Source organism: Amblyraja radiata, chromosome 4 (assembly GCF_010909765.2).
Source record: "Amblyraja radiata isolate CabotCenter1 chromosome 4, sAmbRad1.1.pri, whole genome shotgun sequence".
Classification (NCBI taxonomy): Eukaryota; Metazoa; Chordata; class Chondrichthyes; order Rajiformes; family Rajidae; genus Amblyraja; species Amblyraja radiata.
The window spans coordinates 31,417,961-31,429,167 of NC_045959.1; the positions used below are offsets into that span (position 1 = coordinate 31,417,961).

Here is an 11,207-nt window from a genome sequence, read left to right on the forward strand (position 1 = left end):
ACAACATCACAGTGGTGGCATATACCAAACCACTTGGGCGGAATAAAATCGATATCATGTGACAATTTATTTAACAATTGGTAACCGTATGTCGTCAAACATATTTGACCATCAGCAAACTTACCTACCAGGTGAGCTAAATACTGTAAACAGACATATTAAACCAAAATATTTGCTGAAAATACAAAGCAATATGGAACACCAGATATCGATTTCCCTGTATTTCAATTGAATCACCACGTACCGATGTATGTCGCATGAAACCAGATTCTGAGGCAGCGGCAATGGATACATTCCCGCTGAACTGGGGGGGAATCTAATCTCTATGTTCTCCCCTTTTTACCTCATCAGTCAGGTACTACGGCCTCATCAGTCGGGTACTACGCAAAATACAGATGGACTCTGCTTCAGGTATTTTGATAGTACCCGACTAAACCCACAGTCATGGTTCCCAGTGGTCCTCGACATGGTCATTAAAACCCTAATGATTTTCCCAGTAGCCCAGACTTATCAACTCAACCAGTTTCAGGCATAAGCCACCCATGCCACGATAAATTAAACTACTGGGTTGCAGATTTGAAAAGACCACTGCTGGGCCTGGGTTGCAGAATTGGAAAGACAACTGCTGGGCCTGGATTGTCAGACAGCACTATCGACACGATGACAGCATCCCATCGCATATCCACAAGGGAACATACTTGGCGAACATCAAGAAGTGGGAAGATACTGTTCAAATACAGGAACTACATATTCAACTACAACAAAACCTGTACTGGAGTTCCTGGCAGGTCTTCATCACAATGAAGGACTCAGCTACTGCACCATCAATACAGCCAGAAGTGCTCTGTCAGCCTACTCAGGCACCAGGACAACAGGCGATAGGGTACCACCCACTGGTGATCAAATTCAGGAGAGGCATATTCAACTCTAATCCCCAGACCTAGGTACACCCAAATCTGGGATGTCAGTGTGGTTCTGACGTACCTTAGGGGATGGTCACCAGCCAGGTCCCTCACCCTGGAACAGCCTACCCTGAAGACGGTCATGCTGATGGCCTTGTCTCAGCACAAAGAGTCCAGTTCCTCCATCTACTACGATTGGACAATATGGTTATAACACCAGACCGTGTCACATTTACCATTCAGGGGCTGATCAAACAGAGCAGACCAGGAACATCAGGTCCAGCCATGGAATTCCGGGCACACCCACCTGAACCACAGTTATGTGTCATGATCCACTTATTGAATTACATCGACACAATAAGAAATCCCCGAGGGAGAGAAAAAGCCTTATGGGTCAGCCACAAGAAACCTCATGGTCGGGTGACGAGCCAAACTATCCCAAGTGGCTTAAGCAGGTACTGGGAGTTGCTGGAGTAAATACTAACGTGTATAAATCTTACTCCACCAGGGCAGCATCCACATCGGTGACTAAGAGGATGGACGTGCCTATGGACCACATCCTGGCTACAGCGGGATGGTATAGGGAGTATACGTTCCAAACTTTTATAACAAGCCGCTGGCAGAACCTGTATAGTTTGCAGAAATAGTATTAGAATCTGCAAATATATAATTTAAGCCCGGGGGAGCTTTTTGGTCTTGTTATTGTTAATAACACCATTATTGTTTTACAAACAAATTCATGGTTGATTACAATAACATACTTCCTCCCTCGAATGACTTCAGCAGCGAATGAAGTATGAACTGTTATACGGTTTGAAATCACAGAGCTTTAAAATCTTCACGTAGTCACTCACGTGACTCCGAAGTCAAATAGTAAGATTAAACGAGAACTTACCAGTTTGAAGTTTGATCTTTATTTTATGAGAAGTTACGATGAGGGATTACGTGCCCTCCGCTCCCACCCTCAATTATAGAGATCATCTGGTATTTTTAGTTCTCCTTTTCTTTACTATGTTTATTTCAATTATTGTGTTTCCTGTGATTCCACACCTCTGCTTTGAAGTATGACGCGCATGCGTGCTGGACGGGTTCTTCACGTAATCCCTCATCGTAACTCCTCATAAAATACAGATCAAACTTCAAACTGGTAAGTTCTCGTTTAATCTTACTATTTTGGACCACAAAGGACTGCTTTAGAAAAAGTAATTCCACGCGATCCCATGTGATTACACGTGTAAAAATGAATATTGGGACTTTTAATGTTTATTTATGGAATATATTATTCATAAAGATTAATTATGATATTGGCTGAACATCCAAAAAAGATTTATCTACACCTTTTGACATGATGTTAGTAATAGGGTATCACCGTAGATTTTTGATGTTTGATATCAGCAGTGATTGCATTTTGGGGCACTGATGTATAAAAAAGTCATAGATCATGGAAGGAGGGAGGGTGGGAGGGAGGGGGGAAACAGAGATATGAAAGTGTAAGGTGTGAAAACAAGAGAACAAAGGGGGTGAAGGTCAAGGGAAATGTAGAAAGATCATTGTTAGCCAGGGGATGCAGACAACGAGGCATACAAAGGTAACATTTAATCGGGAGGATCATCAGACTGGTGGGAGAACTGGGACGGGGGAGGGATGGAGAGAGAGGGAAAGCAAGGGTTACTTGAAGTTAGAGAAGTCAATGTTTATACCGCTGGGGTGTAAGCTACTCAAGCGAAACATGAGGTGCTGTTCCTCCAATGTGCGTTGGGCCTCACTCTGGCAGTGGAAGAGGCCCAGGACAGAAAGGTCAGTGTGGGAATGGGACGGGGAATTAAAGTGAAACATAGAACATAGAACTGTACAGCACAAGAACAGGCCCTTCAGCCCACAATGTCGGTGCCGAACATGATGCCAAGAGAATCACTTATCCACCTCCACATAACCTATATCCCTCCATTCCCTGTATATCCACATGCTTGTCCAAAAGCCTCTTAAATGCCACTAACTTGGCCGGTAAATGTCCTTTACTCTTTGCCCCTCTAACCTCAAAGTTATACCCTAAGCTAAATTGTTTTTAACAGAACCCGCAGAAAGTCAAATGCTGAAGAAGGGTCTCGACTCATTATTTTGATGACACATTGGGTTTCTGACATTTTTAGTTTAGTTTAGTTTAGTTTACAGTTATAGCGCGGAAACAGGCCCTTCGATCCACCGAGTCCGCGCCGACTAACGAATCCCCGCACATTAATACTATCTTACCGATACACATGAGGAACAATTTACACATATAACAAGCCAATTAATCTACAACCCTGTACGTCTTTGGAGTGTGGGAGAAAACCGAAGATCTCAGAGAAATTCCATTCAGTCACTGGAAGAATGTACAAAGTTCGTTCAGACAGCACCATAGTCGGGATCGAACCCGGGTCTCAGGCGCTGCAAGCGCTGCAAGGCAGCAACTCTAGGCTGCACCAAGTAGGAAATGGTGTTGGGTGGACTGATGGGACTGAAGGCTGATAAATCCCCAGGGCCTGATGGTCTGCATCCCAGGGTACTTAAGGAAGTGGCTCTAGAAATTGTGGACGCATTGGTGATCATTTTCCAATGTTTTATCGATGCAGGATCAGTTCCTGTGGATTGGAGTGTAGCTAATGTTATCCCACTTTTTAAGAAAGGCGGGAGAGAGAAAACAGGGAATTATAGACCATTTAGCCTGACATCGGTGGTGGGGAAGGTACTGGAGACAATTATAAAAGATGAGATAGCCGCACATTTGGATAGCAGTAACAAGATCGGTCTGAGTCAGTATGGATTTACGAAGGGGAAATCATGCTTGACTAACCTTCTGGAATTTTTTGGGGATATTACTAGGAAAATGTACAAGGGAGAGCCAGTGGATATAGTGTACCTGGACTTTCAGAAAGCATTTGATAAGGTCCCACATTGGAGATTAGTGGGCAAAATTAGGGCACAGGGTTTTGGGGGTAGAGTGCTGACATGGATAGCATTGATAGCATGGATAGCCTCCACCGCCGAATTGGTTTGCCGACAGGAAACAAAGAGTAGGGATAAACAGGCCCCTTTCAGAATGGCACACAGTGACATGGCACAAGGCTCGGTGCTGGGACCACAGCTATTTACAATATATATTAATAATTTAGAGGAAGGGATTACAAGTAACATTAGTAAATTTGCAGATGACACAAAGCTGGGTGGCAGTGTGAACTGAGGAGAATGCTATGAGAATGCAGGGTGACTTGGACAGGTTGGGTGAGTGGGCAGATGCATGGCAGATGCAGTTTAATGTGGATAAATATGGGGTTATCCACTTTGGTGGCAAAAACATGAAGGCAGATTATTATCTAAATGGTGTCAAATTGGGAAAAGGGGAAGTACAACGGGATCTGGGGGTCCTTGTTCATCAGTCAATGAAAGTAAGCACGCAGGTACAGCAGGCAGTGAAGAAAGCGAAAGGCATGATGGCCTTCATAACAAGAGGTGTTGAATATAGGAGCAAAGAGGTCCTTCTGCAGTTGTAAAGGGGCCTAGTGAGACCACACCTGGAGTATTGTGTGCAATTTTGGTCTACAAATTTGAGGAAGGAATTCTTGCTATTGAGGGAGTGCAGCGTAGGTTTACAAGGTTAATTCCCGGGATGGCGGGACTGTCATATGTTGGGAGAATGGAACGGCTGGGTTTGTACACTCTGGAATTTAGAAGAATGAGAGGTGATCTTTTTGGAACATATAAGATTATTAAGTGTTTGGTCATGCTGGAGGCAGGAAACATGTTCCCGATGTTTGGGGAGTCCAGAACCAGGGGCCACAGATTAAGAATAAGGTGTAAGCCATTTAGAACGGAGATGAGGAAACACTTTTTCACACAGAGTGGTGAGTCTGTGGAATTATCTGCCTCAGAGGGCAGTGGAGGCCAGTTCTCTGGATACCTTCAAGAGAGAGCTAGATAGGGCTCTTAAAGATAGCGGAGTCAGGGGATATAGGGAGAAGGCAGGAACGGGGTACTGATGGGGATGATCAGCCATGATAACATTGAATGGCGGTGCTGGCTCGAGGGGCTGAGTGTCCTACTCCTGCACCTATTGTCTATTGAATTTTGCCACCATGTAGCCCTAATTTTGGTTCAGCGCATGATCGGATTTTCTGTCTGTGCTTGCGATCTCACACAGCAGGACATTGTTGTGATTTAACTAGTCGGTGAACTAGGATTATCCCCTTTGGGGCCCAGTGAAAGATGCAGCTGTTTCATTTGAGGCAGCTTTGACGTTGCATGAGAATGCTTGACAAACTCATTCCCTCTGCTTTGACAACTACTTCTACAAGATTCACAAAAAATTCAATACCACATAAAACTGCTAAAGTAAGAGCAAAGAGTAATCCCGTGAAATTAATGAAGAGAAACCACTTATATATAAATATCATTTTTAAAACCGAAAGGTATTAAAGTTTTGCCCCAAAGTCCGTTATGTGATCTATTCTTCATTTAAATTCCCTGAACATTAAATGGAGATTAAAAAAAACTATGGAACATATGAGTCACTCTCTATTCATTGCATTCTGTTAGTCCGAGATCCCGTCAAATAAATCAAACTGCACGATAAAGAATAAACACAGCCTAAAGTTTCTTACAAAACAGAAGATTTGCCTGTTCTTTAACAAAAATATACAGCTTACCTCTCGCAGCAACAGAATATAATGGAGGAAATTATCTGTACTTTACAAATGGTGCCCCATCCAGATCCCTTCTTTCCCAGAGAGTTTTGTTAGCCTTTGACATTCTCTCACTGTTGACATTTGTTGACATTTGTTTATCATAGAATAGGTTTCAGTATTCAGCCAATGGTATACATTGCAGGCACAGTCTTTCTATTTAAGGGATTACGTTTGATTGCATTAATTTGAAAAAAACTATTAGGGAAAGAATGCAGTGCTTAAAAATTAAATTAAAGCGTTGCTCCATGAGGGTCATTCAACAGTCTGCAAAAAAAAACAAACGTGGGAATATGTAGAATGCTTGACCTCTGCTCAGTGTAATCCAGAAGCATGTCTATTAGTGCCGCATGCTCATTACATATCTGCACTGTTCTGCCAGAGCTCAGTACGCAGCATGAAAGACTATGAATGGCTCAAGACCTGGCTTGGCTGGCGGTGAGGGGAGGCCTCCCAGTCAGATGCTCCCTGCACCGTCGGAACCTCGCTACCAGCGCACGCTGCCCTCGGGACAGCTGCTATGGAGACAAGACGGTTGCCCACCTCTACGCAGAGTGTGGATTTGCAAAGAGAGTCTGTAGAGGTTTGCAAGGGTCCCTGTCACAGTTCATTTCGAACAGCCCCGCAACAGAGGACTCCCGAATTTACCTACTTTTCCCAGGGACACATTCAGAGACGGGCATCGAATACTGCTGGAAGGTCATCATCTCGGTGAAAGATGCTCTTTGGTCGGCGCCAGCTTTGTTGACCTCCCAGCTGAGCGAGATGTCCGTCGGGGAATGTTTCCGACTGGCCCGCTGCAGACTGCAGGAGTGCGTGCTGAGGGACGCACTGAAGCTTGGTGCAGCCAACGCCAAGGCTCGGTGGGGGAGGACCACAGTCTAGGGTCCTTCCACTGCTGGACATGGAGGGCAGGGTGTGGTGGAGTCACCCCTCAAATAAGGGAAGGGATTCCACGCCAGTGGGCCACATGAGTGTCAAGGATGGGAGGTAATATTGTGAAAACAGTGCAAGGATGCATTGAATGTATGTGTAGCCTCTGAGAATGTCGGAAGAATTTTGTCCTGTATTGTATAGATTTATTACTTTGAACAAAGTTTATTTTGATTTAAAAAAAAAGACTGTGAGTGGCTCACACCATAATTGTAGCTCTGCGATACTTAAAAGTCGCCCATACCTTGGCATGTGGTTCCAGCATGCACTGTCAGATGTGTTAAAAGTGAAGTTGATCTGGAAACAGTAAAGAGGATTGCAGCAAGGGAGGGTGTAGACTCGAGAACATTTGTGTGGGGGGAGAAGGGTAGAGAAGGGTACACTATATCTGTGGTTGGTTGGAAGGTGTAGCATCTCTATCCATGGCTGCAAAATATTCAATACTCTTACACAAAAGGTCAAGGTCAGTGATTATGGATATGAAGGCTCAGTGTTTAGTTTAGTTTAGAGATACAGTACAGAAACAGGCGCTTTGGCCCACTGAGTCCGCACCAAATCTCCGCACACTAACACTCTCCTACACGCGCTAGGGACAATTTACATTTATATCAAGCCAATTAATTTACAAACCTGTACGTCTTTGGAGTGTGGGAGGAAACCGGAGAAAACCCTCACAGTCACGGGGAGAACGTACAAACTCCGTACAGACAGCACCCGTAGTCGGGTTTGAACCCGGGTCTCTGGCGCTGTAATGCAGCAACTCTACCACTACGCCCAGTGGTTGAGTTACTGAATAACCATGTAGATGCTTGTACAACTGATCCGAGGCAGAAGCTAAAAGTCCACCATGACTAAATGGAAAATTTAAATTTAAGTAATTAAATAAATATAGCATCATCGCCATGTGATTCCAGGCCCATCACTCTGGGTGTCTCAATTGCCCTTTGACGTGACCTACTAAATCAAGAATGTTAGGATGGAGAGAGAGCAAGGGTTGCTTGAAGTTAGAGAAGTCAATGTTCATACTGCTGGATTGTAAGCTGCCCAAGGGAAATATTCCTCCAATTTGCGCTGGGCCTCACTCTGACCGCCGAGTCCGCTCCGACCAGCGATCCCCGCACATTAACACTATCCCACACCCACTAGGGACAATTTACACATACACCAAGCCAATTAACCTACAAACCTGTACGTCTTTGGAGTGTGGGAGGAAACCAAAGATCTCGGAGAAAACCCACGAGGTCACGGGGAGAATGTACAAACTACATACAAACAGCACCAGTAGTCGGGATCGAACCTGGGTTTCTGGTGCTGCAGCAACTCTACTGCTGCACCACCTGAGTGCAGGTGGGTTAGGAGAAGGTGCGTGGGAGTGTGTGTCTCACTGGTGTGCAGCTCTCCATGTGAAATCATCATATATCTCCCCAAATCGCTCCATATGCGGCAACTAATTTGAGGATGGACATCCTTGGGATTGAGGCAGTGCAGCGTAGGTTCACGAGATTGATCCCTGGGATGGCGGGACTGTCATATGAGGAAAGATTGAAAAGGCTAGGCTTGTATTCACTGGAGTTTAGAAGGATGAGGGGATATCTTATAGAAACATATAAAATTATAAAAGGACTGGACAAGCTAGATGCAGGAAAAATGTTCCCAATGTTGGGCGAGTCCAGAACCAGGGGCCACAGTCTTAGAATAAAGGGGAAGCCATTTAAGACTGAGGTGAAAAAAAACATTTTTACCCATAGAATTGTGAATTTGTGGAATTCCCTGCCACATAGGGCAGTGGAGGCCAAGTCACTGGATGGATTTATGAAAGAGTTAGATAGAGCTCTAGGGGCTAGTGGAATCAAGAGATATGGGGAGAAGGTAGGCACAGGTTATTGATTGGGGACGATCAGCCATGATCACAATGAATGGCGGTGCTGTCTCGAAGGGCCGAATGGTCTCCTCCTGCACATATTTTCTATGTTTCTATGTTTCTATGTAACTCTTATCCTCGGAGCATATATTGGAGCCACATCAAACCAGGTGGGCTTGATGGACTGTGCACACAGGAGCTTCCTTTTGGCATACGTACACAAAGATTTCTGTGTGCCCCTATATGAATGCGAGAGCTTTTTTCCTCTTGCCTACAACTCACTCTCTCTTATGTCAGCTGCTGCTGCTATGTTCCTATCGGGCGAATGTGCAGTCAAACATCAACATTCATGCTGAACGGAGTGTAGTTTGTGCACAACCACAGGACATCTTTCAAAGCCTTTTGTTAAATGTCCAAACCACCACTTCACACTTACTTTTAGCCACTTTTACAATTCTTTAAAGTAGGTCTGAATCAGGGGTCAATAAGTCCCAGGGCCAAAAGAAAACCGCACTTAGTACTCAGTAGGGTCTGCCGGACTGTAGGGTTTCAGGGAATTAGTTCAATGCTTATATGCAAATTGAAAAGAAAATCACACAATTCTGGAAATTTGACCGGGCAAATCCAGTCCTTATTGTACATTTGTTTGTAGTTTTAGTTTTAGAGATACAGCACGGAAACAGGCCATTCAGCCAAGTGAGTCCTCACTGACCAGCGATTCCCGCACACTTACACACACTATATTTGAGGCAGTGACTCCTCAATGGTGGGGAGGGCAGAACCTGTGATGGACTGGGCATTGTTCACCACTTTTTGTTGTCTTCTTTGCTCCTGGACATTCAAGTTGCCGAACCAGGCGGTGATGCAATAAGTCAACATGCTCTCTACTGTACTCCTGTAGAAATCCAAGAGAGTCCTCTCTGACATACCAAATCTCCACATCTTCTCAACAAGTGGAGGCGTTTATGAGATTTCTTTATCATTACATCAGTGTGCTAGGTCCAGGAAGGATCTTCAGAAATATGCACGCCAAAGAATTTGAAGCTATTTTGAAGAGGTCCACAGTCCTCTTCCAACTCATTGCCACAGAGGGCTGTGGAGGCCAAGTCAGTGGATACTTTTTAAGGCAGAGATGGACAAATTGTTGATTAGAACAGGTGTCAAGGGTTATGGGGAGAAGGCAGGAAAATGGGAATAGGAGTCAGAGATCAGCCATGATTGAATGGCGGAGTTGACTCGATGGGCCGAATGGCCTAATTCTACTCCGCTCACTTGTGAACTTGTGAACCTCTGACCTCCCAGAGCCACTGTAGTTCTGCTGATTACTGACTGCCAACACATTCCCCTGAGCCTCTCAGCCATTCCCTCAAACCCAGCTTGTCTTTCTGATGAACACCAGCCCTGGGATGCGGCCTGTGCCGCTGAGTTACTCCAGCATTTTGTGTCTACCTTGGGTGTAAACCAGCATCTGCAGTTCCTTCCCACACATCAATCATATCTGATATTTATAAATAAAGAACTGAAGTAGACGTAATTTGAACATTAAAAGTGGTTTTCTGACTGGAGCCTGGCCTACTGTCCTGAGAGCACACGATGTTACCATGACCTTATCTCGATTCTGTCAGAATCATTGATTTGTCTACTACACTCTGTGTTAATGACCTTTCTTTGCTGTCATTTCCCATGCATTGAACGGTTTGAATACAACTATAATAAGAACTATTATCTTTATGAAAGCGGCAGTTTACATTTTGATATTAATAAGCTGTTAATTCTGGGCTGAGATAATTTATGGCAACATTGCTGATAGGAGCGCAAAGTTGGAAAATATTTATAGAGAAATGACATAAAAACAATTGGATAACATTGGAATTAACGGAGCAATTTTAAAGTGACAAGCATGCAGCACCCTCTCTCATCCTGCCTCTTGCAAAGATGCTATCCCCTGCTCTCAATTTCTTCATCAACGCCACATCTACTTGTATGATGAGGCTTTGCATTCCAGGACACCTGAGATAGAGTCATAAAGTCTTACAGCATGGAAAACAGGCCCTTCAGCCCAACTTGTCCACACATGTCCCATCTACACCAGTCCCACCTGCCTGCATTTGTCCCATGACCCTCTAAACCTGTCCTATCCATGTACCTGCCTAAATGTTTCTTAAATGTGTGGACTCTAAACTTATCCCATTTGCTTATAATTCGAAATATCATAATATTATAATCTCGGATCATGCACCTTTAACATTCATGATTAAACTAAATTGAATGACCGAGAAGCAGGCGCAATCGAGACTTAATCTTCAAATTTTAAATGATAAAGCATGCTACGAATATCTTATTACACAGATTAATATGTTTTTCAAGACAAATGACCGCCCTGAAACATCTGTCTCACTTCTTCTTTGGGAAACATCCGTTAACCTCCTCTCAAGCCATCCATAATAAAAATAATCGAGCTAAACAACATGTATTAGAAATGGAAATAAGGCAATTTGATATAGAGAATGCTCCCACACTATATGACCTATTATTTACACATATAACATATAACTAACTAACTAATTAACTACTTATGCGCAATAAACTCAACTAACGTTAAAAGCGTAATGTGCTATACTAACACGACTAACTATATAGCAGGAAGGATGGGGGAGGTTAGACATATATTTTAAATACTAATTATGAATTAACTAACATACAGGTTAATGAAAAGTGTAATTATTGACGAGGTAATTTAACCCATAATTACTTTTATTTTAGTCCAAATCTTCTAGCTTCTCTTTTATTCTA

The 11,207-nt window shown here is 43.7% G+C and overlaps 1 protein-coding gene across 1 annotated transcript in view; it reads right to left on the bottom strand.

Moving 5' to 3' along the window:
• The window catches only part of colec10 (collectin subfamily member 10), an 86,159-nt gene extending 80,253 nt beyond the window's left edge, over positions 1 to 5,906 (bottom strand). Inside the window, exon 1 of the mRNA XM_033019201.1 lies at positions 5,585 to 5,906. The gene's annotated coding sequence lies outside the window, so the exon portion shown is untranslated. The remainder of the gene's footprint in view (positions 1 to 5,584) is intronic.
• Positions 5,907 to 11,207: the final 5,301 nt, after the last annotated feature.